Source organism: Saccostrea echinata, unplaced genomic scaffold (genome assembly GCF_033153115.1).
Source record: "Saccostrea echinata isolate AGI-Se365-2 ecotype Australia unplaced genomic scaffold, CSIRO_AGI_Sech_v1 ptg000009l, whole genome shotgun sequence".
Taxonomy (NCBI): domain Eukaryota; kingdom Metazoa; phylum Mollusca; class Bivalvia; order Ostreida; family Ostreidae; genus Saccostrea; species Saccostrea echinata.
Window position 1 is genome coordinate 40898336 of NW_026889758.1, and position 22496 is coordinate 40920831.

The 22496-nt window shown below is 33.6% G+C and overlaps 4 long non-coding RNA genes across 4 annotated transcripts; 3 read left to right on the forward strand and 1 right to left on the reverse strand.

Moving 5' to 3' along the window:
* Positions 1 to 2825: 2825 nt before the first annotated feature.
* On the forward strand, positions 2826 to 15060 carry LOC133183731 (uncharacterized). Its single transcript, XR_009720712.1, has 4 exons — positions 2826 to 2917; positions 13773 to 13825; positions 14191 to 14336; positions 14751 to 15060. It is a non-coding gene; the product is annotated as an uncharacterized LOC133183731 (long non-coding RNA).
* On the forward strand, positions 4363 to 9556 carry LOC133182387 (uncharacterized). The gene is made up of 4 exons (XR_009720541.1): positions 4363 to 4428; positions 4554 to 4664; positions 6449 to 6543; positions 9444 to 9556. It is a non-coding gene; the product is annotated as an uncharacterized LOC133182387 (long non-coding RNA).
* Positions 9200 to 12374, reverse strand: LOC133182388 (uncharacterized). Its single transcript, XR_009720542.1, has 3 exons — positions 12286 to 12374; positions 11491 to 11637; positions 9200 to 10797 (listed from the first exon to the last, which is right to left on the reverse strand). It is a non-coding gene; the product is annotated as an uncharacterized LOC133182388 (long non-coding RNA).
* LOC133182385 (uncharacterized) lies at positions 10002 to 11477 on the forward strand. The gene is made up of 2 exons (XR_009720540.1): positions 10002 to 10130; positions 10291 to 11477. It is a non-coding gene; the product is annotated as an uncharacterized LOC133182385 (long non-coding RNA).
* Positions 15061 to 22496: the final 7436 nt, after the last annotated feature.

The window sequence follows — 22496 nt, forward strand, 5'->3', positions numbered from 1 at the left end:
ATATATACATTGTTCCTACCTCTGTCTTAAGTTTTGGTATTGTTTCTATTGTTACTTATTCCCAAGACCCCCTCCCAGTTTTTCCTCTCTTCAGTCTTTTGGAAAAGCTGTATTATGTTTGCCATTTCATATTTTCTTATGGTTTGAGTTTCGATGACAGATCCTGTGGTTTGAATTAAATTGTATTGCATTTTTTCTGCATTTTATTAACAATTTACCATCAATATATATCTTTGTTTTTAAATATATCCTTTCGAGATTCAACCAGATTTATCAAAAAATGTTTGAAGAGCTGTAAAATTAGGAAACTTACTAGCCTTCAACAGTTTAATTTGAGTAAGTCAAGATTAGGTAAGCCTTACTCAGTTTTATAGCGTGCAACAGAAGTACGTCTCAAGTAAACCCGACTCAACTGGGGTTTAAACCCGGCTTACGTGATCCGCGGAAGTGTCCATCCCTAGATACATCATCCATGCTAATTTGGTTAAAATATGGCTTAAATTCACTCTAATCTAGAGACCTAGAAAGTCTAGGTCAGATCCAGCATCCAAAGCAGTTTGGTTAGTGTACATCCCTAGATGCATCATCCATGCACGTTTGGTCCAGGTAGGGCTTATAGTTACTTGGGAATGGGACTGCTCCAAAATCTAAACCTGGTCTCACATGTGGAAAATCTAGCTCAGATCAAGCATCCATAGCAAGTGTGGTAGTGTCCATCCCTAGATGCATCATCGATGCAAGTTTGGTCCAGGTAGGGCTTATAGTTACTTGGGAATGGACCTGCTCCAAAAACTTTAACCTGGTCACTCATCTGGAAAATCTAGGTCAGATCCAGCATCGGAAGCAAGTGTGGTAGTGTCCATCTCTAGGTGCATCATCCATGCAAGTTTGGTCCAGGTAGGGCTTACAATTATTTGGGAATGGACCTGCTCCAAAACCTTTAACCTGGTCACTCATCTGGAAAATCTAGGTCAGATCCAGCATCCATAGAAGTGTGGTAGTGTCCATCCCTAGATGCATCATCCATGCAAGTTTGGTCCAGGTAGAGTTTATAGTTATTTGGGAATGGACCTGCTCCAAAACCTTTAACCTGGTCACTCATCTGGAAAATCTAGGTCAGATCCCGGGCATAGAAGTGTGGTAGTGTCCATCCCTAGATGCATCATCCATGCAAGTTTGGTCCAGGTAGGGCTTATAGTCATTTGGGAATGGACCTGCTCCAAAACCTTTAACCTGGTCACTCATCTGGAAAATCTAGGTCAGGTCCAGAATCTGAAGCAAGTGTGGTAGTGTCCATCCCTAGATGCATCATCCATGCAAGTTTGGTCCAGATAGGGCTAATAGTTACTTGGGAATGGGACTTGCTCCTAAAACTTTAACCGGGACGCCGACGCTAGATGTATAGCATAAGCTCATCTCAACTTCGTCGAAGTGAGCTAAAAAAGAATTCATTTCTTTCTTTTATGGGGTACGAATGTCAAATTTTAACAAGACCGTTTCTAAGACTTCAAAGAACCTTGAATCATCTTGAGATGCATAAAATGAAAATTGTTGCACGAAAAGATCTCATTTTCAAGCTTCATTTTGAGACTTTTTAAATTAAATAATAATTTTAAGAGTTATTCTTCCTGGCTGAGGATCGGATATCCTTAAAATGTATTGCAGGTAATCAATTGGCAATTCTGTATTCAATTGCCATCCTAGCTGTTATAACCAATGATATAATTTTTGAAAAAAGTCAATTTTCAAGATCAAGGTCATGAGGTCAAAACTTAACAAATAAGTTTGAAAATTCCTCATCAGAAAACTGCACAAAAATAGGTGTACAAAATATTGCCCCCAAAAAATCAATAACAGAGGTAATTAATCAAAGATTACAATTTTAACTCACCTTGACAATTGAAATTTATAAGTATTGGCAAATCTCACTCAATTTTTTTTTTCTACTTAGTGTGCATCCCAAGATCAATATCCATGCAAGTTTGCTTCAAAGCAAGACCTCCTCCAAAAACTTTAACCTTTTCACTCATCTGGAAAAAAGGTCAGAACCAGTATCTGAAGCAAGTCGGGTAGTGTCTATCCCTATATACATCATCCATGCTTAAGTTTGGTTCAGGTAGCAGTTAAAAAATTAAGTTCAGTTCCATCACCTAAAGAGGTTGGGTAGTGTACATAACCAGATGCATCATCCATGAAAGTAAAGTCCAGTAAGGCTTATAGCTACTTGGAAATGAACCTGTTCCCCACACTGTAACCTTAGTAAGTCACCCATCTGAAAAATGTAGGTCAGATTCAGGATCCAAAGCAAGTCTGAAAGTGTTCATCCCTAGATGCAACATCCATGTAAGTTTGGTGCAGATAAGGCTTATAGTTAATTGAGAATGGGCTTGCTTCTAAAGCATTGACACCAACGCAAAAGCCAATGCTAATGCCAATGCTGGTCACAGTGGTATCCCTAATGTAGATTTTCCAAAGGGTTTGGAAAAGTTTTGGAATTCCATGGAATTCCAAACATTTCCATACAAGAGTCTAAAAGTGTTTTTGGAAGTTTTTGGAATCTTTTGGAATTTGAATAACAAATTTGGACTTAGACATTTTGAGGCTTGGAAAGTTGTGGAAATCTATGGAAAAGCTGATAAAATGAGAAACTTAGACATTTTCTGCTCTGGAAAGCTGTGGAAAATAACTTGGAATTTTTTCTTAAACTGTCGGCTCATAGTACAATTACGTCGGGATCGATGTCGGGCTTGATGAACAATTAATTTAAACAACAGCCCGCCAAAATTCAACAATTCGGCTGGCATGTTGTATTGTTGGACAGAAGGAAAGAGAGTGTCACGAAGAAGGGAACTGCTGTCATCATTAGCTTGGAATGGAATTTGTATTTTGACAAAAGATGCAGACATTTTAAGACCCGGTAGGTACAATGTACAGTATTTTATGTGTCCTTGAAGTTGAATGGATAATTGCTTCTGCTACTGTTCCTCAGTCTGGGCACCACACACATAGAATGCCCGACGGTGAAACCATTAGGGCGAGCGCAGTTTCATTTCTGTAATAATTATTGTACAAGTCAGTACAACTCTAAACATCGCTTATCAAAATATGTTTGAACAATATGAGGCGCCGTTTTGGTATTTACTGCCAAAAAGTGATATCACCTATTCGAATAGGTGATATCACCTATTCGAATAGGTGATATCACCTATTCGAATAAGTGATATCACCTATTCAAATTGAATAGGTGATATCACCTATTCGAATAGGTGATATCACTTATTCGAATAGGTGATATCACTTATTCGAATAGGTGATATCACTTATTCGAATAGGTGATATCACCTATTCGAAATGAATAGGTGATATCACCTATTCGAATAGGTGATATCACCTATTCGTGCTGAATAGGTGATATCACCTATTCGAATAAGTGATATCACCTATTCGAATAAGTGATATCACCTATTCAATTTGAATAGGTGATATCACCAATTCGAATAGGTGATATCACCTATTTGCATTTCTTACAACAATAAATAATGAATGCTCCCTTCCTCAAGATTATCTACATTTTCATTGGAACCAAGCAAATTCGGGCTGCATTAGGGTCTGTAAGTCTCGTCACGTGACTCGCGAGATTTTTCGATAATATTAACTTCCGGGTACCTCACACATGGAGATGCAAGATGTGTATTGCGTTATGCATGTTTATGGTTTACACAAAGCGTATAAGGAAAGTTAAGCAGTTGTACAAAGCCGAAGGGTTCTCCGACTTACGATGGATAAATTGAGGGTCGTAAAAGCTTGGGTGCGAGCGGTTGTATGTTCGTTCGCCCTAAAACTTGTTCGCCCTTGACGCCGTTCGCCCTCATTCTCGTTCGCCCAGAGTCCGTTCGCCCTGAAACTTGTTCGCCCAGGGTCCGTTCGCCCTATTTATATTGCAGGAATTGAATAATGAACAAATGGATTTTTTCCAATACTTTATATGTACATTGGAATAAAAATTGCACATGGGAAACAGACGTATGCATGGTCACACTAAATACCAACAGAAATTCGGTAAATATTTTATATAGATATATATTGTACCACAAGAAAAATTCGATGCATGGATTGATATATATTTTTTGAAATCGTAAGTTTTCTTTGGTGCTTAAATAAGCAGCTTGTATAGTTTTCTATGTAAATCTATACAAATATATATATAAAACACGAAGTCGTAAAATATTGAATAAAATAAAATAAATCATGAATGATGATAAATAATAATATTTACTATATACTGTATATACATGTATATATATGAGGGCGAACGAGATATAGGGCGAACGGACCCTGCGCGAACGGACTCATGCGAACAGGTAGATAGGGCGAACGAACCCGATACCGGTGCGAGCAAGTAGGAGGAGAATTTCAATCGAAGTACAGGTAAACAAGTCAGAGAATGTCACCTGTTTCTTGGGTATTCTTGGGTGAAATAGAAGTCTTATATTATACATTTGTATCTGATTAGAATAGTTTTGTTATCATCATTACAACTAATTTATTAACAGATTTTTCTTGAAATCGAGGATAATGATGTTATTACCAGCTGATTAAGGAGGAGTAGTGTAAGTGTCAGATGGGTACGAACGTCATCTTGTGACAGCATCACCTTTGTTTGGGTAAATAATTTGTTCAGAATACGCTTCATTTATCAACAGAAATTAAGCTGTTGCATGTCAGTGGGTCTAGTTTTATAAGTATTCAATGTTTGAAAGCACTTATCAGGTCCAGTACAATCTTTTGATTTAGCTATATAGCTTTATTAAGCTATTCAGAATAGATAGAACGTTCTATCGTTAAAATGATATTGTCCTACGGACCCGGTTTAACGATAGAATTTGTTCCGTGTATTCGCAATGTAGCAAAATAAACACGGGCGATAACTTGAATTCTCTGCATTTTGTATGAAGAATCCAGAGAGTTCCGAATGTCAACATGGTGTTAAATTTGAAGCGAGGAAAAAACGTTGAGAAAATGAGTTGAATTTTCGTATATATATGGATTAATTTGTAGGTTAAAAGGCATATACAATCTCAAAAATGTTTGTTATGATTAATTTGGTAGTTATTTTCAATGCAACTCCTTTTGTATTCTTCAAAATCATATCGGAGTGGATCCACTCCGATTTGCTACGTTGCAAGTATATGGGACATATTCTAACTGTGGTGAGGGCTTGTCCCGAGACACAGTTAGATTATTCTAACTATATTCAGAATAGCTTAATTTAGCTATTTTATATCAGTTTTTCTTAAATGTGTACTTTTCTCAGCATGCACAAAAAGTCGCACCTTGGTGCAGTGATGATACTCAACCTTGAACTCATCTGAAATTGATGCATTATGAAACTCACTCATTAAAATCTCCTTGCATTCATGTAATAATTTTTAGGCCCAAATACTGTACAGCAGTCCTCAAAATACTGGAATTTGGGTGAAAATACTGTACATTGTTCATAAAAAAACTGTAAAAAATATCAACCAAAAATCAATGTAAGAGGTTCATTTTTAGCTCTTCTGAGCCAAAGGCCCAAAGAGCTAATGCTATGGCCATTTGTGCGGTGTGCGTAAACTTTTTAGAATATGGGCCATAACTCAAGAACCCTTTGGCCAATTATTGTCAAATTTGTCACAGGGTATCCTTGGGCCAAGGGCTTCCGTTTATACTAAAACTAGGGTTGTGACCCTTAAACAAGGGGAGATAATTAGGAAAATAGAAACAAAAGAGACTTTGTACTCAAAGTTCTAAAAGTTTTTAGGCTACATGCGCAATTGATACAGTTACTTCTTCAATGAAATTATAAAGGAGGCCAATTATGGTCAAGAAGATAATTGATTGGTAATAATTCAGTACAATGAGAAGCAATCATACTTATCCATGCCTCAATGCACACAAGGTAGTGGACAGTTACTCAAATAATAGAAATTTATCTTTTGCTTAAAAGTATTCAAAAGTTGCAAAGTTGGAGATATCTTTGATTTTGCTTGTTGTTTCGATAGCCCATAGCACATATATGAATGGTCAAATACATGCGACTCTTTGTCTATTTCTTACCAAAATAATTTTTGTGAAAAACTGCATATAAATAGCTAAATTAAGCTATTTTGAATAGCTTAATAAAGCTATATAGCTATTTCAAGCTATATAGCTAAATTAAGAGATTGTACTGGACCTGCTTATTTCCCAACGATAAGACTTTCTTTATATATTCTGCAAATTCTCTCTGCATTTATCATTGAACAAAATTCATATGACTGCAATTATATGACCATACTCTTCAGTTTAGAGAGCATGTTAAAGAGGATATTTTGGTTAAAGTTTTGGTCTGTTAAGGTTTCAGTCTGTTTCAGTGTTTGAAATATTCTTTCATCTTACACAATTGTATACATTAAAATTTATTTTATAGCTAAAGTACAAGAGAACTGCAGCATGTAAGACTACATGTACATCGACTTTGAATAATCTACCTGGTATATCCTCAAAAAGGCAACTCAAATACAGGTATGAAATTGATGTCACAAAATAAGTTTTTGGACTTACATTTACTCTTATAATTCATATACATATAAAGCATATAAAAAATAGAAAAGAATTAAAGGTTCATCAGGTGACAGCTCAATCATGTATGGAATATAATTTGGCCAAATAAAAAAATATGTGTGGTTCCCGTTACCCGACCGTCGCTATTTTAGATACCCAACCCTTAACTTTTTTCTGGCAATTTTCATATTTATTTTCCGGAATTTTCCGTGATTGCCGTCATCCACTTCGGTATTAGTTTTAGTTCCAGCAATGGCGACCTCCATGCAAAAATCGTTTCATCACGTAGTGCAAGTGTTTGATGGTGTTAAATCTAAAGCAAGCTAGCATGGCGCAGCAGTATACCTTTTTCCAACGCCATGTTTTTTGTTTGTTTGTTTTATGGTTGCCAAAATTAAATAAATATGCCCAAGAGTGGCGAGATTCAATTAGTTGCTCTGTTTACAGCTGGTTTATAACAAGTGCATGCTGATTAGTCCCTTTATTATTAATGCACGCAAAGGTGTGAAGTCAGGATAGGAAATCACTTCTCGCTTGAAAGCACACAGACAGCTGGCCAGGTAACGTTTTTTGGAGTTAGAGGGAAGATAACATGAGAAAACATTTATTTGATTGCATTGATTATGCAAGAATTAGCCCAATGTGTAAGATAGATTAACTTGTAAATTATTAAAAAATTTATATCAGGATCGTTTCTTTTAAACCGAAAGTAGAAAAAAAAAACAATTCATGAGGAAACGTGAAAAAGAAGACTGCTGATTTCACCTGAATAAAGTCAACTTGCAAAACACCAATATATATGAGAAATGAGCTTGGAAGTATGAAGTTTTCAATGAGGCAAAAAGGTTTCATGAAAGGATTTAAAATTTTAATAATATTAAATATTTGTAATTCTGACGAATTTGAATCATTCTATGTCATCTTGCTTAGGTGATTTATTTTGTTTTAAACATTACTGTACAAAGTATAGGTGTCACATTCTTTTCCTCTGACAGCTCTTAAAAGTTTATCGTTCAAAATTTATTATTAAGTAAAATAAGAACTATTCTGGATAAAAGTAATTAATTTCATTTATAAACACTGATTTTAAGCAAAAGGATGTTCACCTTGGACTTTATTTTTTACAAAAAGAAAAGATTGTGTTTTCATTATTTTTATGCCCCTGGATCGAAAGATCCTGAGGGTATATTGTTTTTGTCCTGTCTGTCTGTTTGTCTGTTTATCTGTTTGTCTGTTTATCTATCTGTCTGTTGTCAATTTTAACCTTGCCCATAACTTTTGATTGGTTGGAGCTATGACTTTCATATTTCACATGTGTATTCTTTGTGACAAGACCTTTCTTTGGGTACCATCATATTTGACCTTTTGACCTTGACGTTGGAGTTTGACCCACTTTTGCAAAATTTTATGAGACTTTAACCTTGACCATAACTTCTGAACAGTTGGTGCTTGGGGTTTCGAACTTCACATGTGTATTCTTTGTGACAAGGCCTTTCTTTGAATACCAACAACTATGACCTTTTGACCTTGACCTTAGCGTTTGACCTACTTTTGAAAAACTTTAACCTTGGCCATAACTTTTGAATGGTTGGAGCTAGGGCTTTCATACTTCACATATGTAATCCTTGTAACAAGACCTTTCTTTGGATACCAACAACTTTGACCTTGACCGTGATGTTTTACTTACTTTTAAAAAACTTTAACCTTTGCCATAACTTTTGAACAGTTGCAGCTAGGGCTTTCAAATTTAACATTTTTTATCTTTTGGCCTGGATTTTGACTTGCATTTGAGAAACTTTAACCTTCGCCATAAGATGCCATATGGGGGCATCAGTGTTTCACAAACACATCTTGTTGATTTAAAAATATTTGTTTCATATTCATAACTAGGGTGCCCCCTACCAATGTTGACTAGTATATTTCACGCCACATCGAAATGCCACTTATTTTCTCCTTCACTCTGTTCATCCACAAATAAAACATTTCTTTTCTGAACCATAGTTGGAAAAGACTGAATTCAAAATAAACAAAACATTTATTAGTTATGATTTATATACTCAGCTCTTCACAAAATATTTCTGTTTTTTCGCATTCTATAATATACAATTTTAGATTTTATATACCTGTATAAAGTTTAAGACTTCCGCAGCAGATTCCGATGGAGAAATCATGATCTATATTTAAGATTTAATGTATAATGCTTAAGATATCCATTAATTTTACTTATAATATACAATTCTGAAATTAATATCATCCTTTAAAAACAAGGACAGCACTTATCATCTTCGTAAAAACTTAACATTCTAAAAAAAGAAAATATAATATCCAAATAACAGTTAAATAATTCAATTTGCTCATGCTGATTTTCTTCAAACATTGTATTTTCTGGATGAGTATGAACTTGAATGAATAGAATCAGCAAACAACTGTTTAAATACCCAATACATTTTATTCACACATTAAAGCACATATCTAATCCATATGCTTAAGAGAAAACATATCTAACACTCTACACATAAAATAGTTCACTTATGCTAACGAAAAGAAATAGGTATTATTTGGAAAAATTTAGAAAATCATTTTGTTAAAAAAAAAAAAAAAAAAAAAAAAAAATCCCTACCCACCTTCCCTATTTTTTTTGGAGGTGTAACCAGAACCACACATATTTTTTGTTTGGCCTTAACGCTGGGTTTCCAAATGTCAAAATTAAGGGTATTCGATATATTCCATACAAGTTGTCAATCATTTATAAGTGATTTGTACAGAGGTTCATTTGCATATAAATGTTGTTAACATTGTTTTACTGTCTTTATTAACTTGTAATACTAAATTTTATAAATTGACAAATTCATTCTTTTTAGAAAGTGCATATAATTTGGAAAAGAGACCATCAATCCACTGGGGGGTATCGCATGAAAGCAATGATTATAGAATATTGTAAGGTTGGAGGATCGAGTTATAGTACAACAGGCAGGCAAGTAATGGTACTTTGTTCTGGAAATTTTTCGCCCCAGTTAAGTTTTATTTTTCTCATTCTGCCCTCCTTACAAGTAGGTGAATTTAAAACGGGACAAATTCGAAGAAGGCAGCATATATCTTTTAAACACAAATGTGTCTGATCAAATTTTAAAAGGGCAAAATTGTTTTCAAGGGTGAAAGAGTGAATATTTTAAAAATTAGAATGGGGTGAAAATATCCAATAATACAGGTTATATGTATTAAAACAGTACATATGCATTTCTCTTTTCTTTAAAATGAAAATAATTTGTTCTGTAAAAGGACAAATTTTGTTCTGATTTGTATCAAATAAATAAATATGTGCCAGATTTATTATTTTGCAGGCACCTAAGATACCATCAGTTGTGCGTCAAGCTGTGCAAAAATTCTATGTCATGTTACAGAATCTTTCTTAAATACAGGTATATGTCTGCTCATCTGGCAATCTTAGGACATCACTGGATGGTTTTGTTTAAAAAGATTACAGAGTTAACACACACTTCCAGCATGAAGACCAGCCAGTTGCCTCACCTGTCCTGACATTGTTAAAGGTAAATGGCCCTTTCAGAAAAGGATCTGACAATGCAAAGGCTTGCTAATCAATTAAAGATTTCTATTTACTAATAGGTAATTAATTTGAATTTCTGTAGCTTAAAAATTTAATGATGTGAATTAAAAGAAATATTTTAATCAAAATTATTTTTATTTCAGTACTTTGTGACAGTGAAAAGACATGGCTTTAAATTACTGCATCAGAGATCAATCCAGGTTATAAATCTGAGGAAAACAATAAAGCATCACTTCGAGCTACTTATATCACTGCCTTAATAAGTTGTCTGCATGTGTAACTAACAAAGGACAGTGACCAGTTGTACCTATGATATCAGAGGGCATCCTGAAAAACACTCATCACTAAGAATAGAAAACTTCAAATGACTTTTGTATCAATCCTTTTGAATTTCATCTGGCTTGGAATTTCAGTAGCCTTTAGCATCCTTCAAGCATTTCATGAAGTACATGTACCAATTTGCAGGTATAAAATGTTTGAAACAGATTGCTTGTCCCAAATAAAAAAAAATAAATTCTCTGCCAATTAATAGTGTCATAAGCAGTTGATTGATATCACAGTTCCACTGGCATAGTATTTGTAGTTGAATGGTGCCATTTTTAAGAAAACTTTTCACAAAAACCTGGAAAACATCAGATGGAAAGGAGCATCTACAAGAAAAACAGTGAACACTTTCTTGAATATTAACAATGATATGTCATGTCCATTTACATCCTTTATATAAACTAATTAACCAAATCATAGAGAATTATGTACAAATTTGTCCTTTTGTGTATTCATAGTGTATTAAATTGATTTTACTAATTTATAAATATTTATGTTTTTCACAGTCATTAACATTTACAAATAGAAGTACATATAACATGAAAATATTACATGTTTAGTAGGATAACGTGAAATTGTTATACCACAAAAACCATCGCTGACCTCGCCTCGGTCAGCAATGGTTTTTAAGGGGTAAGAATTTCACATCACCCAAAATAAACAGGTAATATTTTTCTTGTTATAGAATGCATTTTAAAGAAAACAACAAGGTGAAACGAACGTGCAAACATTCTGCACAGTTAACATTTTTTATTACTATATATACTGTTACCCGTAGTCATGCATTTTCAACCATTGGGATGTAATGTCTGGCATGCAGTATGGTAATAGTACTTGTTAACAAATGTTTTTTAAACCAATCAAATTTGACTATTTAACATGAAAGTGTATAACAAATTTACCTAGCATAATGGTGTTGTAAGTAACCATGGAATGTGAGCTTGTGTGAACTTGATCCTGAATTATTAAGTTTTGAATATTGTAATAAAGAATTGTGCAGCCTAAACTTTAACTTGTACCTGATTTAAATGGAGTTCCGTCATTAACAAGTTGGAAGTTGTTACACTCTCCATGAGTATAATAACTGGGGGATCTGCTTCATTTGCAGATACATGGATAACACATTCACTCAAAGCGCTGTCCCTTTTTCAGTACCTTGTGCAGCCCTGTAATATGTTATGACAAATGGAGAAAAATGCCTATTTCAAGAAAAAAAAAGTCTGTCTCATAATTGTAGAAGTATTGGAAAAGGGGGGGGGGGTGGTCATGAAACTTGGCAGTTAATACAGTTTGTATGTGTAAATGAAAAAAATGCCTTCTTCTTTGTAGAATAAAAAATAATTATTTTTTGAGTGTATGTGACCATTTTTATTTCTGAATAGACAGGGTAGCCTACAGAATGACCAATTTTGAGCTGACCATTTTTATTTATTGTAGTAATTAAATTAAAAAAAAATGTGTTTTCTACAAAGATCATATGTTATCGACGTGGTATTCAACTTTGTATTCCCATGGTCGATGCATTTGGGTACATCTATTTTTTTATTTGCTTTCAATGACATCGCATTCAATATCCCAATCTCATGTATACCTGTCCAATACTCCAAATTATACCATATTGTAAGCTAAATCAATGCTTTAAATTTATGAAACCAATCTGTAGATAAGCGTACCTTTTGAATACACACGATTTTAGAATAAAAACGATTTAATTTTCCCTTTATGCTTAAGTATGTTGGCTAATCTTGGCCCCCTCGGAATAGCTTGTGTTTACGTTATGTAATGAAAAAATAAAGCAATTAAACGCTATTTACCTGCATCTATCAATCCATTTTCTCCTCTTCTTTGCAACAATCGGGAATCAAAACAAACTACAAGTTTAATAATTCCACTGCGATGCTTACAACTTTTAAAGTAATCCATTGTCTCCAAGAACGCTCAGATACCCGGGAGTTATAAAACGAAAGTGAAAGTCAACGAGACTTACAGACCCTTTGAATTTTCCTATAGTATACATGATAGATAAGTGTAATAAATATAATTTGTGAGCAAAACAAACTACAAATTCTACTGGGCTGCTTAAAACTAAATGCGAAGCTGTAATCCATTGTCTGCAAGAATGGTAAGTTATAAAACGAAAGTGAAAGTAAATGAGAATTAAAGGCTATAGTCTTGGGAGCAGTTGTTATTTCATAAATAATTTGAATGGGTGATATCACCTATTCGAATAAGTGATATCACCTATTCAAAATGATTAAGTGATATCACCTATTCGAATAAGTGATATCACCTATTCGAATAGGTGATATCACCTATTTGATTTGAATAGGTGATATCACCTATTCAAATAAGTGATATCACCTATTCAAAAGGAATAAGTGATATCACCTATTCGAATAAGTGATATCACCTATTCGAATAAGTGATATCACCTATTCGAATAGGTGATATCACCTATTCGAATAGGTGATATCACTCATTCAAATTGAATAGGTGATATCACCTATTCGAATAGGTGATATCATTTATTCGAATAGGTGATATCACCTATTCGAATAGGTGATATCACCTATTCAGAAGCTGAATAGGTGATATCACTTATTCGAATAGGTGATATCACCAATTGAATAGGTGATATCACCTATTTGAATAGGTGATCTCACTTTTTGGCAGTAAATACCAAAACGGCGCCTCATAGAACAATGTCATTATGTGTGGATTTCAACCCGAATTTCCTCCCGTTCGTACATGCCTTAGACCTCGCTATATATGCGAGTGGCACGTTGCCAATTGCGCCACCACAGTCCATGTTACATCGTACACACACATCATAACACTATTAGTGTCTCCAACATGATGCAACATTTAAATTGGCTATTTTTACCATGTTTACAAGGCAGAAGAAACGTGGTAGACTAATAATGCTCTATATGATATAAAGTTGTGCACAGCTTAGTTGCGGTAGACCCAAGCCTCTATTTAGTTTCACAGTACCACCAACAAAGGCATTCCTTACTTTCACACCTTTAGTGCACAGATAATTTAAATAAAGCTCCCCCCCCCCCCCCCTGCAGTGATATTATGGAATTCTCTTCCATGCTCAATGTCGGCAGCCTCTTTTTTTTCTTATCATAATGTTTACAGTAATTAATAATTTTCTTCTTAAATTCTTTCCTAATTGTGGGCAACCAAGTTTTGCATTTGGACAAGTCAAAGTTTGAAAGTTAAATGTCTATCCCTGAAATATTAAAAATGACTATACGTACTCTATGACATAAAATTATGCATGCATTATTTACAGGAATGCTCACAAAAAGGACAAGAGCTCAGAGCTGTATGGAAATTTACACAAAGGTCAGATTTTTTAATCATTTTCCTAATCAATAAAATCAAAAGAATTGAAATTATGTGTTTATCAATGTTAGCCAGTTATTATAAACATTAGACATCACTCTTTCAAATATTTTTTTTAATTTCAATACTGAATTGTTGATGCATGGAAGTTACATGTATTTATAACAGTTTATTTAATATTTCCTTAATTTTTCAAAAAAAATATGTACATGTATTTGCATGTTTGAAGCCAGTAGAACAAATGTATTCTATATATTCACTTTATGTTATTTGCTTTGTCTATATTTTTGTTACATTGTAAATATGCCAATATGCATTTAAAGCAACTACATATGCATATAAATTCGTCTTTTCCTCTTTTCAAGGGTCAGTTAACAGATTTTGCAAATATGGAGGATAAATATATCAAAGGCAGCATAGGCGTCCAAACTCCTGTTCAGGGTGCTTTTAATCAGAAGCTTAAGAGTCAAAAGACGACCCATTGACAAGGCAAAACTGAATGTTTTATATGGTATATAAATTATATTTACTAATGTGCATGTACTTTTTTTCATACCTTAACTTTATTTGCTGAATGTTTTTAAGGGTACATAGTTTATGTAATTTACAATGTTCTCTCTCATATTCAAGGTTAATTAACTTAGACACAATCATGTCTCTTTATTTATACACTTTAGTTCTAACCTTTTCTTTTTAGCTCACCTGAGCTCAAGGCTCAAGTGAGTTTTCTGATCAGTGTCTGGTGTTACATTTTTGACTTCTCAGAACCATAGGATCAACCAAACTTGTCACAAAACATCCTTGAGTGAAGGGGATTCAGGTTTGGCTTTCATACTTCATTAGGTGTTTCCTTGTGAGAAGGCCTTCCATTGGATATCAACAATTTGTAGATATCATACATCTTTATGGTAATCTTTTCTTTCAGAAATTGAGCAAGAAAAGTTTGAAGTGTGGGAATGATCAACATCAAACTTGCTGAGCTTTTGAAGCCGTCATACCAAAAGTGAATCCATTCGTGACACCAATTATCTGACCACCCTCTAGCAGAACAGTGAGGAAGTGATTCTAGCCAACACTTCAGAAGTAGGATCTTGGGGCATGTTGGGGGAAAAAATAGCATGTGTTGATTTTATGGGATCTTCCAAATATAGTTGTGTAGTAGATATTTGTGTACTTAATACCTATGTTTGTCACTCTAGTCATTAACTTTGTATGGTAAATGTATATGGACCACTGGAAGATCAATGTAACTGCATGTATACAAATGTTGCAAATATACCCTGTTAAGGCTTTAGTGACCTTTCCCAAGGTCATTTAATGAAGCAAAAGGTCATAATTAATGGGTTTTTTAAAAATCTATTTTGTTTTATTATCAAAAAAATGTCATATGTTTGAGATTAGGTACAAAGGATTTTCTTTAACCAAAAGTCATTTGTTTCTCATGCAGACTGTAATTTACTACATGTACATGCATGTATATTATAATAATTCTCATTAATTGAACCAAGGTGATCATCCAGTAATGATATTTTTCTGTGGATTTTTAACATTGTTTAAATAACCTTTGATGTAAAATACTTTCAGTGGTAATACTTTTTAAAATATGTGCTTACATTATACATAGAAGCAAAAATAATTTTTTTATTTTGAAAATATAGATTTGATTGATGAAAAATTGTGATGTTATCATTTTTGTTGTAATTATTTGGCCCTCAAATTATTTTGATTATTCCAGTTTTTTGTATTTTCCTGGAATTCCTTGGATTTCCGTGGAATTCCATAGATTTCCAAATATCCTGGAATTCCATGGATTTCCAGCTATTTCCGCAAATTTCTATTCTGGCATTGTTCCGCTCTTTTCCAGGCTAGATTTGAAATTCCATACCATTCCGAAAAAGTTCCGTCCCAATACTCTCGAGAATTCCTTGGAATTCCATGGAACACTTTTTCCATGGAATTCCACGGAATTTGTTATGGAATTCCACGGATCTTACGGAAAATCTACATTAGGGATAGCATAGCGACATGAGATTTAGAGCTTTCTTAATTTTGTTGCAAAAGAGCAGCAGTAATTTTGTTAACTGCAAGGTAATAAAGATACTAAATATTTTGTGGGAAATGTTTGACACCTTTAATTCCTATGTTTTGTTAACTAAGCACAGTCAGTCACACATTATTGATTCCAGTGTTTTGAGAGCGAGAAAAATGGCCGTTTCTGGTAAACAATTTGATCAAAATAAAGGACAAATTTTCATTTCCCATGAATTTTAATGTCCAGTTTGTGAATAAAGGCCAAAATGACACAACATTTTTTGTATAGCTGGTACATATATACTTGTATCAAGTACATGTCTGAGAAAAATGAATGAGATTAAATGTTTTTCCAGACACATTTTGGTAATGCAAGAGAAAGCCAAGAAAAAACAATATTGTGATTATCTGTGTTCAATAAAAATTTTCCATTCATTATAATTTCATCTATATCTACTTCAGTATAAAGTATTGATTAGTAAATTGAATATACTGAGAAATTTTCCAAAGTATATTAACAGAATTAAAACACATAAGAGTTATAATTTACAAAATAATAAGTATAGAATTATCACCACTTCAATTCATCATTTTGTTTCTGTAACTTTGACTTAAGTAAAAGCAATCTGATTAAGAGTTCCAGACATATTCTCAAACCATAAAAACCATCTGTATGTGTTACCTGTTAAATTAATATACAAGTGTCTAAATTATAAAAGGTTTGGAAATTTAAATGCTACCATAACTTTGAGATTTCTCTATTGATCTTGATTCCTCATCAGAATTGACCCTAAAGTCATAAAGAATGAGCCTCCAATGTAAATATTGCCAGGAATTATGCGAAGTTAATAACTTATTATTCATTATTCTACAATGACCAGGTTGATGGTGAAAGACATTTAAAAAGTAGTATTTTTTGTTGGCCTGAGAGGCAAGAAATATTCAACGGCCCATGGGCCACATTGCTCACCTGAGTTACTATGGCGCTACTGTTCTCCATCTGCACCTTTTTAAAACTTTCATCATATATTGTAGCCCCATCTTATTCCCAGGAGTTATGGATTAAACAAATTTGATTCTACACTATCTACATCTGTATAAGTATGACTAATCATGGATAATTTGTTGCTCTTGTGTAAAACTGGATATGACACGAATGCCCCTCTCCCCACTTTTGACAAGCAAGTTTAAATTTTGTGGAAGTAACAATAGGTGGAAATTGCACGAACATCACAAAAATACAATATCAATTTGCTGCTTTTGTTTTCTGGAAACAAAATTGTCTATACCATAACATACATAAGTTGCTTGAAATTGTAAGCATTTACAAGACAGGCAATGAAAAAAGGCAAAAACAGTCAATAATTATAAATTTTCAAATTAGAAGAGAGCAAAACAGCTTTATTTTGCATTAGCCCTAATTCTTTACTTTGAAAACTGCACTGAAACCCAATGCAAAAAATAATAACAACAAAATCCCCACAAAATTAATGTAAATATCCTGTAATTTCACAGTCAACAAATTAATTTGAATTTAAAACAACAAAATATAGAAGCTATATAATGATCAAAATTCCAATTTTCCTTAAATTTAGGGCATTCTATGCTCTTAAGAAATTTTTTAAAGATTTTCCCTATACATTTCAATGTAAAACTAAGATCCCCTATCGTCCCCCTCCCCATGTTTTGAACAATTTAGAATTCACACTACTTTAGGAAGCTTCCACATTTCATCTTTTCTTGTCTAATACTAATTCTTGTGAAGATTTTTGATTACCTCATCCCTATTATTGCTTTTCCTTGATTATCTCCCTTTGGAAGGGGGGATTGGCCCTTCATTTGAACAATTTATAATCTCCTTTATCCAAGAACATTTTCTGTCAACTTTGAATAAATTGGCCCAGTGGTTCTTGAGAAAAAGTCAAAATTGTGAAAAGTTTACAGAGGAATGGCAGACAGATTAAGATAGAAGGACAGACACTGGACAACTGGTGATCAGAAAAGCTTACTGAGATTTCAGCTCAGGTGAGCTAAAAAAAATACTCTTGGATGTTATCGTAATATGAAAATAAGATATACCTAGTGTATTTCTGTTGCATCCTGTCCACACTTTGAAAGCATTTGCAATCAAAGTTCTATAAGTTTTTGGGCTTTATTAAGTAGTTGTTATTGAAATTATTAAGTGTCCTATTTTGGTTCACAAGATAAGACTGAACATGAATAAAAACTAAACAATGTGAAGTATTAATCATACTTATTCATGCCTCACTGCACACACGGTGAACAGTTACTCAGCGGAAATTTACATCTTTTCCTTAAAATGTTAAAAGACACATGGTTTTAAAATATCTTTGTTTTTGGTTCAGGGCTTTTTGAAAGATCTAACTAAAAATATTAATTAGTTGTCATACCCTTGCAAATTTTTGGCCCAATACTAAAAGTGTAATTTGTGAAAAAGCTCATTAAAATAGCTAAATGAAGCTTTTTGTAAAGCTGAATAAAACTATATACAGCTAATTCAAGCCTGATGTGGCTAAATTAAATCTATTGATTTTAATGGACTTCTTATACAGAGTTCAGTTATACAGTTATATTATTATCTCAGTTACTGTTTGTTGACTTCATATTTCAGTAAGTAACTGCTCCAGAATTACTACTATAGTTCAATTAAGAAATTACTTTGTAATTGCCTTGCACTTCCATGGAATATTACCTGTTGAGGACATTACATGTAGGACTACAGGTCGAGAAGCACTCCTCCAGAGACTGTAATTCAATTAATTTATTAAAGTCCTTCAAAGTGAGGACTGTCCACTGGGTATTTCCCATTTCACCACATCATCCTGGATGTACATCTGCTAAACAAGGAAAAATCATTGAATGTTTTGTGTTAATATTACTGGTTAACTCAGTATATCAGTACATCTGCTAAACAAGGAAAAATCATTGAATGTTTTGTGTTAATATTACTGGTTAACTCAGTATATCAAATTAACCAAATAAAAAACTGTCAAACTTGCGCTATAACAGCGAATAAAATACATTTAGAGACGACTGACCTGGGCTAAGAATTTATATAAATCCGTGTATTATTTAGAACACATCAAATGATTCAAAGGATATACCTCATACACACATTCAGCAGGGCAACTTTCATGGCGGCAATATGAACAAAAGAACAGCAGAAAATTCCCACCAAAATAAACACGTGACCAAATATCAAAGTGCATCCAATGAAAAACAAGGTTCTCTAACCTATATATTCTATTTATAACATAACAGTGGAAAAGGCAGTGACCTAACAATATTATATAATTAATATTTACTGATTAACGATCTCATGAATTTTTCCAGAATTAGCTAACTTCTAAAAAAAAAATCCAGTCCAGAAATGTATTATTAAAAAAAAAAAACAACAAAAAAACAAGGTCAACTCCTTTCCAAAATCTGCAAAAGTTATTTCGAAGGGGGGGGGGGCAGTCGTGCATAATTTTACCTCTCTCCGGAGCTTTCATTCTCATCTTGAAAAAGTTATGAACTTGCAATAGTAATATAACATGAAAGTCGAGCATTTAAACCTTCTAAAGATCACCACTCTACTTGCAAAGAAATTCAGTCTAGTCTATAGCTTAAATTGGGAACAAACTCAAAAAATGTGCAGTTAACGCTAATTAATTAATGATCTGATGATGATTTGAGATGGCAACAGTTCTGAGCGGTGGATCATTAGTTTTAAAGGTTTTGCAGAAACCCTTTTTGTCTGTCTGAATTTATTAATCTCTTCACAATTTTACAATTGTATACAGAGATATAAATGTAAACAATGATGACAAATAATTACTAATTCGGGGAGCACGTTTTAGTAATTTTTCTGATAAATGTACACAGTTTTCTTAAAAAGGATTGTTTTTCTGAATTCTTTACTTCTCTGAATGTAATTGTATTTTTAAACCGTAATTGTTTTTGCGATAAGCATTTATTTCTTTCGTGTATCACTGACGTGCAGTTTAATATGTAATGGAATTCATCGCCTATTTCATTTAAATTACATTTTTTACATAGTCTCGTTTCTCTTGGTTCATTTAGCCAGCGTCCACTTTCAATCGGTAAATGATGATTACAAGTACGAAATTTGCAGAAATTAATGGCATCTTTTCGGGATAGAATATCCAAGTATTTTTCAAATTTTAGTTCGTCTTTGTATATTCTGTAATTTAGAGTCTTTGATAAGTTTTGAACATCCGAATTCCATTTTTATTTAAATTGATCATTGACATTAATATTACTTGTAGTCAGAAGACAGTTCGAATTAATTTTCAGCCCTTAGGCTGTCTTAAAAAAACCACAATATTTGAGTAAAACGTATGTAAGGTTTACATGCGCGGATCTAGAAGGGGGGGGGGGGGTTGGGGTCGAGGGTAAATTGCAGAGTTCTTAAATGTATATGTACTAAAGCAACTAAAAGGACTCCCCACCCCCCACCCCCGTAAAACGCGGACCCCTATGGAGCGGCCCTCCCCCCCCCCCCCAAATAAAGAGAGAGAGAGAGAGAGAGAGAAATAGGCTATTCACGTTTTTGAAACAAGTTTATGGAATTCCATATGCGTCAACCGACTGCTCACTGCCAACTGCCTATAGATGATATTGCCTATTTTGTTATCTTAATAGCTCTTATACGCACGTTTAAACAGTTTTAAAAATAAATCTATGATAACAAGAAATCAAAGTATTGAAACCCGGGCTTTCTAAGTTTGAGTACATTGTCAAATCGAAATTAGTACATGTTTAAGTACGTGTACGTGTACGTAAGTACGTGTTTAAAATCTTTCTCTCTGGCCACTGATAGTTTGAATGATTATTATTAACAATTAACCCTCTACCCAAAAAAACCCCTAAACTGACCAAAAGTGGGGAGGGGGCTTTCCAAAATAATCTGACAAGCAAAAAAAAAAAGGGTTATTTACTGTCCAAATCCTGGAATTTGCATGTGCTCGACCTCACAACATCAAAAAGTCGGGGAAGGGGGGGGGGGGGCAGCATCTATAAAATTTCCTATAGAAAAAACTATACTCGGAAAAAAGTGGGCCCCCCGCGTTCTACGGGCCTGACCTTTGATATTTTTTTTTCGTTCGTTACTCATAGGCATTAAGTTACAAATTGTGCGCATCATGTCCTTGTTTATCATGGGGATTAATAATTAAACGCAAAAGTCTTTAAAACTTCGTTAAAAGGCCAAGTAGACTGTAGGTCATCTAACCTATAAATCTTCAAAATGTTGTGAAGAGGAAACGATATCACAAAACCTTGAAATTGTGAAGTGTATAGGTTAATACGTATTAAACTTTGTTAAAACATGTTGTCTGTTCAATAACCCGTAGAACCTAGTATATTCATGTGTTGGAAAAAGCTGCACTTTTAGGAAAAAATAATAAATTATTCATGTGATAATGTGATAACTTTGATTTTGGAATGTTTCTGAAAATGCTGGAACAAAAGAATAAAGGGAGGATTGCATGCATTCTTTTTTTAAAGGATAGACCCTATTTCTGGACAGCGCAAATAAAATATTATATTAGGTAGACACAGTTAAACTTATGTAAATCAAACCATAGAAAAACAATGTCAAGTACTTGCGGAGAAGTAAACTGTTGGCTTTGAAAATAAAACGCAAATAACCAAAAGACCGAAAGCTTGCAAGCCACACTGACATAGTTACGCACAAAATCATTTTCTTTAACTCCTGGAATCAAAATCTGAGAAAAAACTTAACGGTCTTTAAAAGTCTTTCACAAAGCTTGGCAATTTGTCAAGTTAACAAAAAAACCCAACTTTGCTTGTGCCAACGCGGGATGCGGAAAGTGAGAAATCCGCTTAGAATGTACTATATACATGTACACGACATTTTTTCCCTTATGACTCAAAATTTTCAAAACCAGCCATACCAATTGATTTAAAGATTTGTCTTTAATTATGAAAAACAATTTAGTAAGCATGGTATGTACTTGTATACTAATACATCGTAATGTACGTTTATGAAAATGGGATTTTATAAACATACATAATGAAATATACATGTAAGATAGATAGAGAATAATACATGGCAAAATCTGTATCACACCCCATATCAACCGAGACTCCAATATCAGCCCGAGGGCCGAAGGCCAGAGGGCTGATATTGGTCGAGGTTTGATATGGGGTGTGATACAGATTTTGTCATGTATTGTTGTTTTTATTATATATTTGAAAATAGCGTCTAAAAATCTTATATAAACTTGTAAATTAATTACCATTTTTTAAATAATCGAATGTGTTCTGTTGTTGTTGAATTTCCGTTTCTCATTTTTTTCCAAAGGCAATGCATTCAGCGATAAGAAATGAAATAATTATAAATTGAACAAATAATTATTTTGAATAGCATAAGATATCTGATGAAGTAAAATTACAATTTAAATAAACTTCATTAACAAATAGAAAAAGATCCGAGATACTCCAAATGAAAAAATTCAGAAATGTTCCGGAAAGGTGTAATAAAGGGTGTGATAAAGGGTGAAATAAAGGGTGCTGATACAGGGTGTGTAATACAGGGCGCATGCCTGTGTTCATATCAGGGATGCAAAAATCCTGTATTATATAACAAATA